Source organism: Macaca mulatta, chromosome 2, assembly GCF_049350105.2.
Source record: "Macaca mulatta isolate MMU2019108-1 chromosome 2, T2T-MMU8v2.0, whole genome shotgun sequence".
NCBI classification, from domain to species: Eukaryota; Metazoa; Chordata; class Mammalia; order Primates; family Cercopithecidae; genus Macaca; species Macaca mulatta.
Genome location: NC_133407.1, coordinates 130,211,641 through 130,232,004, shown reverse-complemented (window position 1 = coordinate 130,232,004; position 20,364 = coordinate 130,211,641).

Here is a 20,364-nt window from a genome sequence, read left to right as displayed (position 1 = left end):
CTGAAAACTAAACATAAAAAAAAAAAAAAAAATCAAGAAGCCAGCAAGAGAGAAATGGCACCCTACCAATAAAAGGAAAACAATTCAAATGACAGTGTATCTTTCATCAGAAACCACAGAGGCAAGAAGGAAGTGGAACAACATTTTTGAAGCACTGAATAAAAAGAACTGTCATCTGAGAATCCAATATCTATTCAGCAATAAAGGGATCATCAAGATAATTCTCTTAGCAAAACAAAGAGAATTTGTCACTAAAAGAATGGCTAACGTTTTCTAAACAGAAATTTATGGAAGGGAGGAAGGAAGAAAACTATAGGCAAATATATGGGAAAAATACAACAGACTTTCACTCTTTTTTTAGTTTTCTAAATTATACTTGATGGAAGCAAAAAAAATTATAACATTGCCTACTGTAATTCTAAATGTGTAAAGAGGAACTATTTAAAGACAACTATATAAGTGAGAAAGTTTAGTCAAGCATAAAGACAGACAAGTTTGCAACACTTTACTAGAACTGGATAACGACACCAGCATAGACTGAGAAGTTATGTATGTATAATGTAATATCTAGAGAAACTGCTAAAAAAGTTATCAAATCAACGTGAAGTTCTAAAAAAAGTTAAAGTAACCCATAAAAGGCAGGAGAAAAGATGTGAAAAACAGAGGGAACATACAGAACAAAACATAAAATAAGACTTAAGCTCTAAAATATAAATAATCACATTAAATATAAATGGTCTATATTACAACAAAAAGATTCACAGCAAGGATTTTTATTTAAAATGGTCCAACTATATGCTATCTATACAATGATATAAGGCAAGTTTAAAGTACAAGGATGAAAAAGATATGAAAACATTAAGCAAAAGAAAGCAGAGACTTCAGGTGAAAGAAAATTAGACACAGAAAAATGTTATGTAATAATAAAATGGTAAATCCACCAAGAAGACACAGCAATCCTCAGTGTGTATGCACCAAACAAAAGAGCCGCAAAATGCAGGAGCAAAAACTTACAGAACTGAAGGAGAAATCAACAAATCTAAAATTTCGTTTTGAGATTTCAACATTCCGCCCTGAATAACAAATAGGACAACTGGACAGAAAGTCAGCAAAGATATAAAAGAAACTCAACAATGCCATCAATTAGTATGATGTTACTGACTTTTATACAACAATGCACCCAATAACAACAGAGCAAATATTTTGTCAAGTTCCAGCAGAACATATACCAAGATGTAATATACCTGGGCCATAAAACAAACACCAACACACTTAAAATAATTAAAATAATACAAAGTATGTTCTTTAACCACAATGAAATCAAACTAGAAATCAGTAAAAGAAGGTAATAGGGAAATCTCCGAAACTTGGAAACTAAGGAACATACTTTTAAATAATCTAATGTCAAAGTAGGAGTCCCAAGAGAAATTTTAAAATGCAGAGAATGGAATGAAAATGAAAAATGCAACATATCAAAATTTGTTCGACACAGTTAAGCAATGCCAAGAGAAATTTATAACACTACATGTATATAAAGAAGAAACTTCTCAAATGATCTAAGTTCCTACCTAAAGAACCTAGAAAAAAGCAAAATAAACCAAAGCAAGCAGAAGGAAGAAAATAATAAAGGTAAGAGCAGGAGTCAATAAAATTGAAAACAGAAAAACAATTCTGTGAAGAAAAAATCAACAAAAAAGAGCTTTTTTTAAAAGATGAATAAAATTGACAAACCTTGAGCAAGACTTGAGAAGATACAAATTACCAATATCAGGAATGAAACAGGGGATATCACTACAGATTTTGCAGACATCAGAAGAATAACAAGTAAATACTACAAACAACTCTACACACACAAATTTGACAACTTAGATAAAATGGACCCAGTCCTCAAGAAACACAGAATATCACAACTCACTCAATATGAAATAGATCAGTTGAATAGACCCAAAATTTAAAGGAATTGAATTTGTAATGGAAAAGTTTCAGAAAACATACGTGACTCCCAAGTTGAGGTTTATTCCCAAGATACAAGGTTGGTTCAATATTCAAAAATCAATCATTGTAATCTGAAATATTAATAGGCTAAAGAAGAAAAATTACATGATCATATCAATTGAGGCAAAAAAGAGATTTGACAAAAGTGCCCACAGAACATATACCAAGATGTGGTATACCCTGGGCCATTAAACAAACACCAACAATTAAAAGAATTGAAATCATACAAAGTATGTTCCATGACCACAATGAAATCAAATTAGAAATCAATAAAGGAAAGGTCATGGGGAAATCTCCAAAACTTGGAAACTAAAGAACATACTTTGATTTGACAAATTTTGACATGTATCATGAGAAAAATTCTCAGAAAAATAGGAGTAGAAGGAACCTCTTTAATTTGCCAAAGAGCATCTACAAAAAAACCATACAGCTGGCATTATACTTAATGGAGAAAGACTGAGTATTTTCTCCCTAAGACTGAGAACAAGACAAGGATGCTCATTCTCATCATTCTTTCAATATTGTACTGTTAACTTCTAGCCAGTATAGTAATGGGAGGAAAGGAACAAAGATTAGAAAGGAAGAAATACAACTGTCTCTATTTGCAGATGACATGATTGTCTACATAGAAAATCTCAAGGAGGCCAGGCACAGTGGCTTATGCCTATAATCCTAGCACTTTGGGAGGCCAAGGGAGGTGGATCATCTAAGGTCAGGAGTTTGAGACCAGCCTGGCCAACATGGTGAAACCCCATCTCTACTAAAAATACAAAAATTAACTGGACATGATGGCACACACTACTTAGGAGACTGATGCAGGAGAATTGCTTGAACCCAGGAGGCAGAATTTGCAGTGAATTGAGATCACACAACTGCACTCCAGCCTGGGCAATAGAGCAAGACTCCATCTCAAAAAAAAATAATAATAATAATAGAAAAAAGAAAGAAAATCTCAAAGAATCTACCAAACACTTCTACCACTAAGAAGTGAGTTTAGCAAGGTCACAGAAGACAAGATAAACATACAAAAAAAATTACATTTCTATATACTAGCAGTGAACACATGAATACTGAAATTAAAAATATAATACCAATTATAACCACAAAAAAAAAACTGTATAAAATATGTATAGGACTTATATGCTGACAAATACAAATGCTGACGAAAGAAAGCAAAGATCTAAATAAATGAAGAGACATACTATATTCATGGATGAAAGGCTCGACATAGTAAATATGTCAGTTCTTCCCAAATATTATACAGGTTTATTGCAATTCCTATCAAAATCCCAGCCCAGGTCAGGCACAGTGGCTCATGCCTGTAATCCCAACACACTGGGAGGCCAACGCTAGGGGGTTGCTTGAGCCCAAGAGTTCAAAGCCAGCCTGGGCAACATGGTGAGACCCTGTCTCTAAAAAAAATTTTTTTTTAATGAGCCAGGCATAATGGCACTTGCCTGTAGTCCTAGCTACTCAGAAGGCTGAGTTAGGAGGATCATTTTAGCCTGGGAAGCCAAAGCTGCAGTAAGCCATGACCAATGATTATACCACTGAACTCCAGCCTTGGCAACAGAGTGAGACCCTGTCTCAAAAACCTGAAAACCTCAGCACATGTTTTGTAGGTATAGACAAGATTATTCTAAAATTTGTATGTAGAAACAAAGAAACTAGAATAGCTAAACTAATTTTGAAAAAGAATAGGTAAGAATAATCAATCTGCCCAATTTCAAAACTTATAAAATAGCTACAGTAATCAAAACTGAGCAGTATTGGCTAAGGAATAAACATGTAAATCAATGAGACAGAATACTGAACCCAGAAATAAATCCATGCAAATACACCCAACTGATTTTGACAAAGGCATAAAAACAATTCCGTGGAGAAAAGATGGACCCACGCTCACTCCTATAATCCCAGCACTTTGGAGGCTAAGGTGGGAGGATCACTTGAGCCTAGGAGTTGGAGACCAGCCTGATCAACACAAGGAGACTTCATCTCTACAAAAAATGAAAATAAAAATAAATTAGCTGGGCATGATGGCACACACCTGTGACTCCAGCTACTTGGGATGCTGAGGTGGAAGGATCACTTGAGCCTAGGAGGTCAAGGCTGAATTGAGTCGTGTTCACACCACTGCACTTCAGCCTAGGCAGCAGAGTGGGATCCTGTCTCAAAAAAAAAAAAAAAAAAAAGGCCTTTTCAACAAATGGTGCTGGGGGAGGTGGACTTCCATAGGCAAAAAACTGACCTTCAACCTAAACTCCGTACCTTCTACAAAAACTAACTTGAAATGGATCACAGACTTAAATGTTAATCTATAAAATAATACTTCACAAAGAGGAGAAAATCTTTGGGATCTATGGCTAGACAAAGAATTCTTAGACTTGACACCAAAATTATGATCCATGAATTTTTAAAAAAGGATAAATTGGACTTCACCAAAATTAAAAAACTTTTACTCTGCAAAATACCTGTAAAAGATAAGCAACAAACTGAGGGAAAATATTTGCAAAGCACCATCTAACAGAGGTCTAGTATCTAGACTATAAAAGAATTATCAAAACCCAAATAGAAAAAGCAAACAAGCCAATTAGAAAATGGGCAAAAGACAGAAATAGACGTTTCCCTGAAGAAGATATACTGATGGCAAGTAAACACATGCAAGGATATCACCATCATCAGACACTAGGGAAACGCAAATTAAAACTACAATAAGCTATCACTGGCCACCTATCAGAATAACTAAAATAAAAAATAGTGACAACACCAAATACTGACAAGCATGTAAAGAAACTAAATCACTCAAACATTACTGGTGGGAATGTAAAATGGTACTGTCACTCTGGAAAACAATCTAGCACTTTTCCAAAAGGTTGCATACTATATCATTCCACTTATTTAATATTCTTGGATTGAGAATATTATAAAAATGAAAATCAAATTTCTGGTTGCCCGTAGATAAGGAAAGGATAGGGACAAGAGAGAAGTGGGTGTGGCTATAAAAAGACAACGTAAGGGATTCTTGAGTTGGTGGAAATGTTCTCTACCTTGAATGTATCAATGTCAATCTCATAGTTGTGATATAATAGTAAAATTTTGCAAGAGAGTACCATTGAAGGAAATTGGGTACAGGGTACGCTGAACCTCTCTGTACTACTTCTTACAGCTGCATGTGAATCTACAATGATTTAAAAATAAATCATTAAATTTCTTAAAATGCATGTTATTTCTTTTAGGTCTTCTGCACGAATGACTTGTAATTCCATGAACTTTTATATATGATTAAGGACTACTTAATAGTAACCTGTTAAGTGAGTTATTCAGAATCCCTAAAACTTGATATTCATTAATTGAAACTAAAAGATTACTTTGGCTCTTAATTCTGAATTCTACTAAGAAAGCTGTCTGCTAGGCAGATTTCCACAGAGCTGTGAAGCTCTTTCTGTGTATGTGGGCTCAACTGATCATTGGAACCACTTTTGGGGGTGGTATACATCATACTTTGCTATCTTACTGGATTGCAATTTTCAGTGTCTCCTAGTGGTGGTTTGTTTTGTTTTGTTTTGTTTTTACCTGAAATTAATCTTGGTTTAGCTTCACAATTATTAATTAAGTTCATTGGGATTGTTTGCTTAACTTCACAGTTAAGAAATTCCTATTCATATGAGCAGTATGTTTAGCCTATAACTTTCCAATAACTAAACTTGCACACATCTCACATGTTGTGACTCGAAATGGGTCATCCTTACCTGTATTGCTAAAACAGATGTACACATAATCCCAAAAGAATTTGCTTGGACACTGAATCTTTATTGTTATCACTGAATTATTTTTCCACTGGAAAGTGGAGAGAACTTGGGTGGATAGGCTGGGAGGTCTTTTGCTCCACAAACTGCCATGGCAAAAGAAGTATGAAGGCCTTGAGCTTAGACTCTCTGGTTTGTATACACATTTTCCTAGCCGAATTGAATAGCAAGAAGTCCAAGTTGGAGTTGCTAATGAAAGCAGGTATTATGTTATTGAATGAAACGAGACCCAGATACATTGAACATCAAATGAATAAACAGCAATGTGGACTGTTATGAACGTTAATGATTCTGACTTGCATTAATGTCCAGGTGGAGGGTCTTCCTATTTCAGCCCAAGGATGCACTGTTAAGAATGCAATTTCATTTTCCACAGAACAAAGTGTGCTTTGTACACTTGCTGGTGCCATTTGTGGCTGAGAAGAACTTTCTCGGATTGCTTTGGAATGATGAAGAGTGTGTCTCTCATCCAAGAACTGAAATGATACCTTCAGGTGAGTCCAGAGTCCAAATCCTCAAAGGAGGGATTTAGGAAAGCATTCGAGAGGATCAGGTTTAAACCAAACAATCCCTTAAGAAGAAATTCCATTCAAGTTCTTTCTTTAAAACAGGAAATTAAACAGAGTCATTATAAGGCAAACTCAAGAGAGTGGTAGCACCATCCCTCCCAACTGTTAGTTGCATGAATTTCATTTTGGGTCATCTGTGAATCGAAACTATTTAAATTTGACCCTGTTAACCACAGCTCTTTTAAAGTACAACCATCAGAATTCTAGGCAAAATGCATCCTTTTAGAAGCATATAATATATCTGAAGTACAATTCTTTGCATAATTATCAAGATTTAAGTCTCCTGCAGTATTATTTTAAGTATTTTATTAAGTTCATGGGCCTATTCCCAAAACTCTTGTAGCAGTGGACAAGGGCAGATTATAGAACATGAATTCTTTCAAGACCCTGGTTGACATACTTTATTAAAATTACTTGACGTAAGCCAGAAAGTGAAACTGGTAAAGTAGGCATTGGTTGGCACACTTTCCAAATGTTTTTATTTTTAAGTTTTCATTAAGTGATTATCAGCAGAATAGCCAGTGCTGTGTAAATGCAACAAGACTGAAATCCCTCCCAGTAAATAACTCTCTCAGTTCCTTTCAACAAAGCCTTCACCCCATGTCTGAATTGCACATTGTTCTTTATGAACACAAGAAGAAAGACTTCATACACATCTTCTAAAATTCTTGTCAGGGCGGAATGTTGGTGCAAGCTCCTCTTGAAACATTAAATGATGAATGCTTGAAATTAATCTGGTTTTATTGGAATGTTTTTTCTGTGATGTGAAAATGAGGGATTTGGACAAAACTGTTCAGTTCAATCAAGGTCTTCACTTGTTTGATTCAGTGAAATGTTCCCTAACTCTGCTGTCCCCAACCTTATTGGCCCCAGGGACTGGTTTCATGGAAGACAATTTTCCCACAGACCAGGGGTGGGGGATCATTTCGGGATGATTCAAGCGCATTGCATTTACTGGGCACTTTATTTCTATTATTATTATTACATTGTAATACATAATGAAATAATTGCATATTTATACATACAACTCACCGTAATGTAGAATCAGTGGGAACCCTGAGCTTGTTTTCCTGCAACTAGAGGGGCCCGTCTGGTCACGATGGGAAACAGTGACAGATCATCAGGCATTAGATTCTCATAAGGAGTGTGCAACATAGATCCCTCGCATGTGCATGGACCTATACCAGTCAGTGGCCCTGGGGACTGGGGACCCCTGACCGAAAAGATCTAGAGAAGGGAAGAGATGGGAGCCTGCTTGGCATATTTGAGAAACAGCAAGGGAGTCATCAGTTTAAAGGAGCAGAGTGAGAGGGTAGGGAAAACTGTGGGAGACAAGGTCAGGGCAGCATGGGACCAGATGGTGTTGGGCCTCACAGCCCATTGGAAACTGCTGTTTCACTCTCTATAGGAAAGGGAGCAAGAGGAGGCCTTGGAACACAGTAGTGACAAGATATGGAGTTGGGCATGGAACCAGCCTCCCTCGACCACAGATCCCTAAATGGAAATGAAGGGCTGTCGGAAAGAGGGGAGGGGAGCAGATGCTGGGGAGACAGCCAACAATGTGCACAGCACACTCTTTCCCACAGTGAATGAGAGAGAATAAAACAAAGTGTGTTTTTGAAACCAGGAATACTCACACATGTGTGACACATACACATACAGAGAGAGAAAGAAATTTTACATCCCAAATACCTTTGTAGCGATGACAAAGTGAACAAAGTACAGAGACAAAAGAATTGAACATCACTGAAGTGCTTTGATCAAGACTAATTATTATTATTTTTAAATTAGGGTCACTTTGAAGAGTTCAGACTCCTTAGGAGTATATCTTGTTGGTTCCATCTGTCCACTGTTTCAAGAAACAGTCTGTTTTGGCAGCTAACTCTGTCTACAATTCTTACATAAAATATGTTAAACATCTGTCCCTGATCAACTTAAATATCACTGCCTTTATTGCATCTACTGCTGGCCCATCAGAATATAACTGTATATAAGAGAAGGGTTTTTTTTTTTCCACCCAGTCTTAAGAACTGCATCTTTGCAGCATAATCATTCTCTGAGGACAGAAAGGAAACATTTCTAAGTATCACAATTATTTATAGATATTATTAATTTGGGGACCACATGGGATGAATTGGGCCCAATGCCTATTTAAATATATGTCCACCCTCATTTGCAGCTGATAGCTTGGAGATTTTTTTTTTCTTTTTTGTCAGCCAGGACATCACTCAACCCATCTTCCATTAAAGAATTAACTTCCATCAGTATAAATGTGCCTACCAACGTGGGTTTCCACCCAGCCGTCATTCACACTCCGAAGACAGCCCCTTAGGAAAGGTTCTCTCTACACACAACACCACGAATGCTGTCCATGATTAAGATCTACTGTGTGCCAGGTACCAGACTGAGCTCTTCACCTACAATAGTCCAGTTTTACCCCTTATAACTGTGTGACCTTGGGTAATGTGCTTTTCATCTCTGAGCCTCAGCTTCTTCATCTGTAAAATGGGGAGAAACTCAGAGGGTGTTGTGAAGATCAAATGAGTTAATGCATGTTAAGATAGTAGCACATCATAAGCACTAAATGTGTAGCCTGTTAATTATCTAATTTAAAAATCCTCACAACAAATTTAGGGGAGAACACCATCATGTTCTCGATCGTATTGATTAAGGGGAAGAGAAGATAAATAACAATAGGAATGATTATAAATAATGCTAATAACTGGGCTAAGCAAGTTAGGTACATTATCACTAGTGGTGATACATTATCACCATTATAATGGTGACAGTCCTTTCCTAAGGGGCTATTTGGGGAGTATCAATGACGGCTGGGTGGAAATCCCACATTGGTTGGCCTATTAGTACTGATGGAAGTTAAATATTTCATGGAAGATGGGTTGAATGATGTCCTGGCTGATAAAAAGAAATATCTCCAAGCTATGATAATGTATATTATCACTAGGGGTTAATGTCACATGGCTGGATTGACAGAACCAAGATTCAAACCCAGGTCTTCTGACAGGAATATCTGTGCTCATTCTGTTATACCAGGCTACCTCCATCCTTCAAGAGTTTTGTCTACATGGTAGAAGTCAAGTTTAAATATAATTCTAAATCAATTCTAAAACCCCACTAAATTGGCCAATGAATTATGAAAACCTTTGTTTTTGTCAAGTGAACAAATCAGTAAGTTTGTCATCATGATTTCTTTTTACTGTTTTACTAAAACTACCTTCTTTTTTTCAAATGCTGTGAGGTTTATTTTTATTTCCTCTTTTGGTTAAAAAGGTAAAGTTATCAAACAATGGACTTCAAAGTTTTTTTGATATTAAAGCCTATCTCAGGAAATGACTTGGCTTTGAGAGGATGGGCAGTCCCTGTAGACCAGAGCCAATATTTTCTTACCTAAGCAACAAGATTCAAAGCAATACAACACTGAATGCAAGCATGGCCTAGAACCATGTTTCTTATAGGGAGGTTCAAGGATGATCCTGCATCAAATAAACTGGGCTGGTGCTTAGAAAAGGCGCAAATTGCTGGGGCAGACTGACTGAATCTAGTGATTTCAGAGTAAGAGATAGCCATCTGCATTTTTACTAGTTCATCTTGTAATCCCTATGCACAATACAGGTTGGAACAATAGCTTTATATATATGACTTCCTCGTTCTCATAATCTCTATGCCTGAGTACAGCTATTTTATTTTGTTTCACAAATAATCCTATTGGACTTCAATAAAGTAGATGCATAATTATAAAAATAATCCTCATCAAGGCAGAATTTGCAAATGAGCAGCTTATTTATTTTACTATTTGGGTACCAGTGTCTTATTTCAATCATAAATCTGGCCAAGGAATCTACTTTAAAATAAGTAGTCAAATAACATAAAATAAAATAAAATAAAAAATACTTACATCTTCTATAATTTCTGATACATTCTCAGATATAACCTCTTCAACTTTCCCACTTCCTTCCTTTCTTTTTTTTTTTTTTTTTTTTTTTTTTCCGGAGATAGAGGCTCACTCTGTCACCCAGGCTGGAGTGCAGTGGCACGATGTCTGCTCACTACAACCTCCACCTCCCTCCCAGGTTCAAGCTGTTCTCCTGCCTCAGTCCCCCAAGTAGCTGGGACTACAGTTGTGTGCCACCATATCCAGCTATTTTTTTGTATTTTTAGTAGAAATAAGGTTTCACCATATAGGTCAGGCAGGTCTCAAACTCCTGACCTCAAGTGATCTGCCCACCTCGGCCTCCCAAATTGCTGGGATTACAGGCATGAGCCACCGCACCTGGCCATTCCCATCATTCTTTCTAATCTATCCTTCTAACAACCTAAAATGAGAACTTATCATTTTTTCCTGTATATCTCTTAACCCCTTTTCTGGTTAATGTTCTCAAATCTACTTTCCAGTTTACTAATTTTTTTCCTTAACTATATCCCATCTGCTATTTAATCTATTTATTGCATTTTTAATGTAATGATAATTTTCATTGATGAAAGACTTATTTGCATGTTTTTTAAGCCTGCAGGTTCTTTTTTCATAATTTCCTATTTTTCGCTATAGTTTTTGATATCTTAAACCATTTAAATCCTATTTTATGAACAGTCATGTCCTTTGCTATTTTTGTTACATTTTACACAGTATTTCTATTTTCTGTAGCATGTATAGTATCTAGCAATCAACTATCCTGAACAAAAAGGTCTTTCATTTGGGGCTTGATAAAGTCAGAAATGAAGAGAATATTTAAAGGCAGAGTGGTAAGTCCTTGAGCTAAGGACATGGGAATCTGAGAAGGTGTAGGTGCAGGTTTCAGACCTGGGTCCCAAGACCAGACACTGGATCTTAACAATTAAAGAGGGACAGAAGAATCTGGGAAACTGGGAAGGCTGGTCCCTTACTGAAAGGAGGCCTGCAGAACCATAGGCACTGGCTGTGGGGAACCCTGCCCCAAAAAAGTCATTCGTGTTTTGGAAACCTATCAAATCACTTTGCACAATGATTCCTTCATAAAGAAGATAAGAATTTTTCAAGAAGATGGCTTTAAAAATGACAAGTACAGGCCAGGCATTGTGGCTCATGCTTGTAATCCCAGCACTTTGGGAGGCTGAGGTGGGCAGATCATGAGGTCAGGCATTCAAGACCAGCCTGGCCAACATAGTGAAACCCTGTCTCTACTAAAAATAAAAAATTAGCCAGGCATGGTGGTGTGTGCCTGTAATCCCAGCTACTCGGGAGGCTGAGGCGGGAGAATTGCTTGAACCTGGAGGCAGAGGTTGTGGTGAGCCAAGATCGTGCCACTGCACTCCAGCCTGAACAACAGAGTGAGACTCCATCTCAAAAAAATAAAAAAATAAAAATGACAAGTACAATCATTTTCCACTGAAACTATAAATTCCCACAACTAATTGGAAGGCAGTGAAGAATAGCGTAGTTGTTAAAGGCATCATTTACGAGTGAGAAAAATCTAGGTATGAATGTTGATTCCACCTTCCTGCCTGTGTGACCTTTGATAAATTTCTTAACTGCTCTGTGCCTCCCATTCCTCCTCTGTAACGTGGGAATAATAATAGTCTTTCCCTATACTTGTCCAGATATGCTATGTTATTTCCATGATAGCCTCACAAAATCAGTGACTTAGCACACAAAACAGTTTATTTCTCACCCACACTTCATGTCGCTCACACATCAGTAATAGGCTGTATTCCTTGTTACCATCACTCATGGCCCCTGCCCAACAGAAGTTCAGTCTCTGTGCTTCCATAGTCGCCGTAGAAGAGGACCAGAGAGCACTGTGTTGTCTCACACTGGCAATTCAGTGCTTCCCCTGGAAGTGACCCACATTACTAACACTCTTATCTCATTGGCCAAATAAGTCACATGTCCCCACCTAACTTCAGAGAAGCCAAGAAGTGCAGTCCTACTGATGCAGGACCAAAATTAGGACTTGGCCTGGGAGGGTTCTTGGCTTTTCCCAGGAAAGAATTCAAGAGTGAGCCAGTGGTGTTAGACAGCAACTTTTATTAAAGCAGCAGTGTACAGCAACAGCAAAGGGACTGCTCTGTGCAGAGCAGGGCTACCTCATAGGTAGTGCGTCCACAGTAACAGCTCAAAGACAGTTTTGAAGTCATATTTATACCCACTTTTAATTACCTGCAAAGTAAGGGACAGGTTATGCAGAAATTTCATGGAAAGGGGTGGTAACTTTTGGTGTTGCCACAGCAGTGCTAACTGACATGGAACACTGGTGGGCATGTATTATGGAAAGCTACTTCTGCTCTGTCCCTGTTTTAGCTAGCCCTCAGTTTGGTCCAGTGTCTAAGCTCCGCCTCTAACATCAAGTCCCACCACCTATCTCACTACTACACTTGAGAGTAGAAAGAGGCAGAAAATTATGTGAACCACCCTAATGACTATGACACTCCCTCATAAGGGCTTCTGAGGGTTATATGAGATAATGTCTATCAAAGTCATGTAACACATAATAAATAAATCTTACGTGTTTGTGGTTTTGATACTAATCATAAATCATTGCCCATTGTCAAAAAGACCCATTTTACTTTTGGAAGTTTAGGACTGCTGTATATAATACATAGCAACCTTTAAAGTAGATTTCAAAGGCTCAGTAAAGATCATCACTGCATATTTTTTGGATAAATAAAATTTGTAAGACCATATCTGGAGGACAGAATTCAAACACACAACTAACAATGCAAATATCAAACCCATAGCATTCTACAAATTGCATATGACATTTGTATATCCTGGTCCTGATTAGAACCAAGCTCTATAATGAGATGGTGGTGGTTGCAGAGAAGACAGAAACAATGCTAATGGCTCAATAATTGAGGACATATGATGTGCTGTCTTTGGCTATGCACTTTATATGCAGCATCTTATTTTATTCTCACAACAACCCAAGAGGTAGGTACTCTTTTACCTTCATATTATAGATGAGGAAGCAAAGGCACAGGGAGGTCAAGTAATTTTCCCAAGGTTTTAGTAGATCACAGAGTATTCAGGAAATATGATGGAAGTTCAATACTCCTTATTGCTCTGCCTTCTGGCCTCAGTAGATTTGGCCTCAGATAGTCATGGGGCCTTATATGGTGGTGGCCAACCAATTAATTTTTTAGATACACATATGTGGAAAACAACAAAAAAGGAGTGTTTTTCCCCACATGCTTTTGATGTTTTAATATTGCTATTGCTGGGTCTAAATTGAAACTGACCATCAGCAAGTGTCTAAAGAGCAAATAGAGGCCAATCTGGTGAAGACTGATCACTCTTCCATTTACAGGGATGCTATAGACTTTTTTCTGGAGTTGGGGCACCCAGCAAAGCCACAGCCGGCTCTGGGTGTGTGTTATGAAAGGCAGCTGATGTTTGTTGGGAAATCACCATGTTCCAAGCACAGGGTGAGAACTGCCCATACGTTTTCTCATTTAATCATCAAAACAATCCCAGTACTGTGGCAACTACTGTCCTTCCCATTCTCCAGATGAGGCAAGTGAGATTTAAAGGGGAGGGAGCCAGGCTTCAAAGCAAGGTCTGTGTGAGCCCAGAGCCTCACCTATCCTGCCTTTTCAGCATGGACCGTGTGGGGTTCAGGTTAGTGAAAAGAAAAGGGTGGAATTTCAGTTCTAACTTTGCTGTTTCCACAACTGGCAGTTCTGTGAAGGTCCTTTGTCCTCTAGATGGACTTCACTTTTTCCCCTTGGTAAAATGCAGATAATGCCTCAAATATCTCCTAAACCACCAATCACTCTTTCAACAACCTGGAACTTGTGATAGAAATCAAAAGTCTACTTTTTTTCTGAGAAACACAACCTTGTAGACATTTCATTGTTTTAGTGGCCGCACATGAAAAGTTTTAAGGATCAAAACTGTAGTAGCATTATAGAAATGTATTTGAGAGTAACATCTGATTCTGTCTTATAGAAGAAAATTCCCATGTTCCACCAAGAAATCTTCTGTCCGCTCCTGGGGTGAGAACTGCTGCACAGAATAACCTTAATAACTTTACCTCTAACTCTAAAATGTGACCAGTTTCTGACCACATTTCTCAATGGAAAGAGCAAAGACAGGGGGTAGCTTCTGTAATTTGCACATGGTGTTCCATGTATCTACTGCTTTCTTAATACAAACAAAAGCTAGGCTGGTAATTACACCGAGAAGATAAAGAAAGCATTGTAAGACGTTTAAAATGGGCTGAGAACCAAGAGCACTAGTGATAATTAATAAAGCATATCATTGAATAAAACAGGTAATTAGCCATGATAATAGAAATGTACACAGGATCTAATTAACAGAACTTTTCCTGACTATCTCTTGGGACAGACAGTAAACATTTTGTATTTAACTATCACACCCATGTGCATAATTTCTTAGTTGATTTTGGCCAAACTGACTGGGTAGTAGTCAAAACATCCAAAAAGTTGAGGGCAGTCAAAATGCTGAAGTTTTTTATTCATACCATTTCCAGTGAGCCAAAGACAACATGAGTATGAATTGAAAGCGTTCTATGATATCAAACCAAGATTCTTGTAAGAATTGCTTTCACCTGATATCTGTGTCAGCAGTTCCTGTAATTCCAAAGAAACAACCCTTCATCCCACTCCTTCCTTTATTCTGGGATGGAGAAAGGTCTTAATCCCTCAGTCAATTGCAATCTGGCTTCCATGAACATTAACTTAGCAGATCTGCTCGGAGTGGAATTTCCAATGACCATCATGTTGCCAAAACCAATAGAAGCCAATTGATATATTTTTTTCTCCTTATCCTTCTTGACCTCTTTAGTACTTTTGACTCTGTTGACCACTCCCTCGTTTAAAACGTACCCTGTTCTGTGAGGCCCACTCTCTTTCTTTTCCTCCTACCTCTATAGTTTTATCTTCTCCATCTCTTTTGCTAGCTCTCATCCTTTTGCCCTCTTTTCCCTTTATGAATAATCACTATGTAATCTCATGTCCACAACAATTCTAATTAAGCTGCTGCTTACTTTACATTTCTACTCCCAATGCCTTAGCTCCAGCACTCAACACTTGCCTCCTGGATTATTTCATTGCCTTCCTAACTTTTCTCCCTGCTCCCAATTTTCCACGCCCAGCCCAATCCATTCTGTACCAATATTTTCAAACTGCAGCTCTAATCCTGTTTTTTGTTCTCTGTTCTTTGGGCTTCTTTTTACAAAGTTATTTTGTATACGAGACAATTAGCGTAGTTTGTAACTCCTCCCAGCCAGGTGAGTGACTCTAGAGGCTGGGGTGATAGAGGCAATAATAACTGCTTTCACAGACATGTGCTTCCCAAGGGGAAAGTTATACCAAGGCCAGACGGAGGGGCAGGTGACTCTCCCAGGATTTTCCTGAAGCAGGGGTTTTGCCACCTGAAATACGATTGCCAGAATGCATTCGGATCATTCATAAGCCCTGTTTCCTTGTCAAGTTTCATTCTGGCTTAAGGACAATATATGGATAAGCATCATAAGCAAGGAGAACCAGTAATTCCCTGACTCAGGGATACCAGGAAAGTCACTGGCTGATATTCTTATTTCCTGTTATAGTGACTGTTTCATCAGGATTAAATTAGGCTGCTAGTAATACAAAACCTAAAGTCACAAAACCTAGATGGAAGTTGGTTTCTCTCTTACACAAAGTCCAAAGGTAAGCAGTCCAGGGCCAGTAAGGTGCTCCCTGATCATCAGATACAATCTCCTTCCAAATTCCTGCTCTACTATCATCAACACACTATTTCCAATCCGCCTGCTTGAGCCTCAGCCCTCATGTCTGTGTTCTAGCCAAAGGGAACAGATATAAAAAGACACATCACCTTTTTTCAGGGCACAGTTCCTGGCAGTTGCACAGACTGCTCTTCTTGCATACCATTAGCCAAACCTTAATCACATGGTACCTTAGCTGCAAAAGAAACTGGGAGATGTCATCCATGATGCTCGTGATTTCAGCTAAAGAATGAGTGTTCCATCGTTAAGGAAGAAGGAGCAAATTTAACTATGGAAAAACCATCTTTGCTGCAGCACCTGAAAGCCCTTTGTCAGAGATGCAGACTTTTAGTTCTGAAAGATTTTCATTGACAGACTCTACTCTCTGTTTGGTACCATCATAGTTCCTTGCAGGCACTGATTTATCAGTTCCCTTCCAATGTGACATCAGGATCAAGGGGATGTCAGAGTAGGTGGTGAAAATTACCACCAAGAAACAGAGGAGATTTTAAACCAGAAGGAATAGGACTGATGTGATAATACACACAAAGCACTAAATAATTTCAAGGGAAAAGTTAAAAAAAAAAATAAAAGGAAAGAAAAACAGAGAAGTTAGGGCCTGGTCTGCTGTGTGGCCATGGAGTCAAATTCCCTCCTCTGTATACTGGGAATAAGTGGGTTATATGAGGATGAAATGGTGAGGACATCTTTAAAGCCCTAAGTACCTTGCCCTGATGAACAGTAGATATTAGATTAGTCAATGTTTCTATGACTAGCTACAAATATTACTTTAAACAAAAACCACCAGAGGCCAGGCATGATGGCTCATGCCTGTAAACCCCACACTTTGGGAGGCTGAGGCAGGGACATCACTTGAGTCCAGGAATTCGAGACCAACCTGGGCAACATAGTGAGACCCTGTCTCTACAAAAAAAAGAAAAAAAATTTTTTTAATTACCAGGAATGGTCATGTGCACCTATAGTCCCAACTACTCAGGGTGCCGAGGTGGGAGGATCACTTGAGCCCAGGAAGTTGAGGGTACAGTGGGCCGTGGCCATACCACTACACTCCGGCCTGGACTACAGAGTGAGATTCTGTCAAACACACACACACACACACACACACACAGAAAGAAACCAGCTTAAATATATAAATGTGATGTTTTCTATTAGCCCAGTTGATGACCATGTACCCGTTATAAGTTTCATGAAGACAGGAGCAGGACCTGTTTTGTACACCGCTGGATCCTTGCTGCCTAGCACAACACCTGGCATGTGGTAGGTACCCAAGAAATATTCCTTGAGTTAAGTAAGCGAATGGTCTGATAGAATAAGAAAAATTGTGCAGCAAGTAATTAAGAACATCGTAGTACAGACTGCATACGAGTTCTAAATCAAATTAAGGGAAAAGTAGTATAATGAGCAGGAGCATTTGGAAGAGAAATTGAAAGAAGAACTTACCAGTACCCTCGGTGCTGGCAAACATTTGGCAGATTTGTTTGTTTGTTTGTTTTGAGACAGAGTCTTGCTCTGTCAACCAGGCTGAAGTGCAGTGGCGCGATCTTAGCTCACTGCAACTTCCACCTCCCGGATTCAAGCAATTCTCCCACCTCAGCCTCCCGAGTAGCTGGGATTACAGACACACACCACCACGCTTGGCTAATTTTTGCATTTTTTTAGTAGAGGCAGGGTTTTACCATGTTAGCCAGGCCGGTCTTGAACTCCTGACCTTGTGATCTGCCCACCTCAGCCTCCCAAAGTACTGGAATTACAGACGTGAGCCACCGTGCCCCGCCAAGTTTGTGTGTGTATATATATATATATATATATATATATATATATATATATTTTTTTTTTTTTTTTTTTTAACATACATTTAGGAGTTAGGAGTTTGGTCTTTTATTGGTTTTTTTTGTTTTTTTGGTTTTTTTTTTTTTTTTTTTTGAGCTTTCTAAGTCTTAGCTGATGGTTTCTAAATTAGAATGGGATAAAAAATGTAAACTGGAATTGATTTAATTAATCTGTCAAACAAATACAGACAGGAAAAACCTGTTATGTGGACCCGTGTTAAATGACACACATGAAAAATTTTAGTCCCGTGAGCTATTGGTTACTTCCTCTAGTCCAGATGATTGTTTTTCCCTTGAATTAAACACATCTAAATGTGTGTAAAATTCTCTAGCAAATATGGTGACCACATGAATAAGTCAGTAAAAGCTTTCTTTTTTATAGGTTGAGGCAATCTGTTAATGAGATATTTACAGTGTCAGTACCATCATTCCAGATTTGTCACAGTCCATTTAATATCCACCTGGACATTGCATCATGTAACCACTGGAATGTGTAAATATTTCTCACCAGAATTACCAATAGCCCATACTGGACAAGATTTATAAATCTTGTTCTTTTTGTTTTTACTTTTTTTTAATTTTCTTTTTTTTTTTTTTTTTGAGACAGGGTCTCTCTCTGTCACCCAGGCTAGAGTGCAGTGGCGTGATCATAGTTCACTGCAACCTTGAACTCCTGGGTTCAAGCGATCCTCCTGCCTCAGCCTCCCAAGTAGCTGGGACTACACCCACATGCCACCACATCTGGCTAAGTTTTACAATTTTTTTTTTTTTTGTGGAGATGGGATCTCACTGTGTTGCCCAGGCTGGTCTCGAACTCCTAGCCTCAAGCCATCCTTTCTCCTCAGCCTCCCAAAGCACTGGGATTACAGGCATGAGCCACCATGTCCAGTGTGTTTTTACTTTATAAGAAAATCATATATATTTGCCATTGGACATACTTTTTTTCTCATATACATCTTGTACCCACCTTTATTTAGCTTGCTGTACCTTGTAATCATTATAATAAAGAGTGAATCTCAATCTATAACACAGGTATGCAAGAAATAAAATTTTATTTTTCAATTATTTGCCTTAATTAGTATATCAAGTCTCCTATCAATAAGGATGGGAAAAAATTAATTTCTACCAACTTAGGATCTTCCCTCTTTCCTGAGAGTTGTTGCTCAGTGCCAAGGATGAGACTTCCATTGTGCCAAGGCAATGGAAGGGGGTTCATCTGCTCTCCTGCTGACTCCTCTCCATGTGGCAGATGCTGTGGGCACTCAGCACAGTCCTCTTTCCCAGACTGCTGCTCTCATCCCCTGGCTACTGAAGGTTTGCACCCTTCTCAGGAGTATTGTCCTTCACTGATTGGAGCCACTTCTCTTAGAAATGCCTGGAAGATGATGAAAAAGGCCCCTTCAGGTCCCTCTGTAACTAATGATTGATGGAGCAGCATAAAAGCTCAGCCTTTGTGCCTCAAGATGGAACAAATTCTGGGATGCAGCTTCACACTGCAGGGCTCTCCATGGGATCAGGCAGGGGCTGGTTTACTCCTGAAGCCATGTCTCTGCCTGATTTCTTCCCCTGCCCTATTCTGTTTGCTTTCCTCTCTTGCTTTCGGGTTTCCCCTATGAATACTACCTCAAGCAGTCACTTTCACAAGAATCCCCATCTTCGGCTCTGTTTCTAGGGAATTTGGCCTAAGACCATGTGTACAGAGACTCCCATCATCCTTTATCTTCTTAGGTTGTCAGTCTATTCAGGTTCCTGCTGAGTCAGCCCCTGATCCTATCTGCCAAGCTTCTTCAAATCTAGCAGTTGCTCTGCTATGTCTGTGCCACTCTGGGGATGTCTGGGAATTCTTCTCCTGGAGCTTGGGAAATGTAATGAGGCTGTTAAGGCCTGGTTTGCTGGGATGACCATACAGTCCTCTCTTCTGGAATCTTGCTGCCACATCAGAACTCTACCTAGCAAAGGCGGCACAAGTACCTTTGCCTCTGATCCCAAAACCCTATCTGGGGACAATGCCATCTCCTCTCCAGGGCTAAGGCTAGAGAGTTAGGGGTCATGCAGGTCACAAGAATGAACCTGCATCTTAGCTCTCATGGTATGCCTTTGACCCTCCTCACCCAGTCCAGGAATTCATTTCTAATTTTAGGAGCAAGAAACCTTGCTCAGACTGACTATGTTTTCAACTGGATCAATTGTCTATACCATAAGTCTTTTCTATTCCTTCATTGTCTTGGCCAGTGATGTTCCAAAGAGATATAATGTGGCTACAGTCGTAAACTACATATGTTTATTCTCTGTAGCTACATTTAGAAGAAAGAAAGCAGATAAAATTAATTGTAATAATACATTTTACTTAACTCAATAAACTATTTTCATTTCAATGTGTAATCAGTTTTAAAAATTAATAATTGTCTTAGCTCATTCAGGCTCC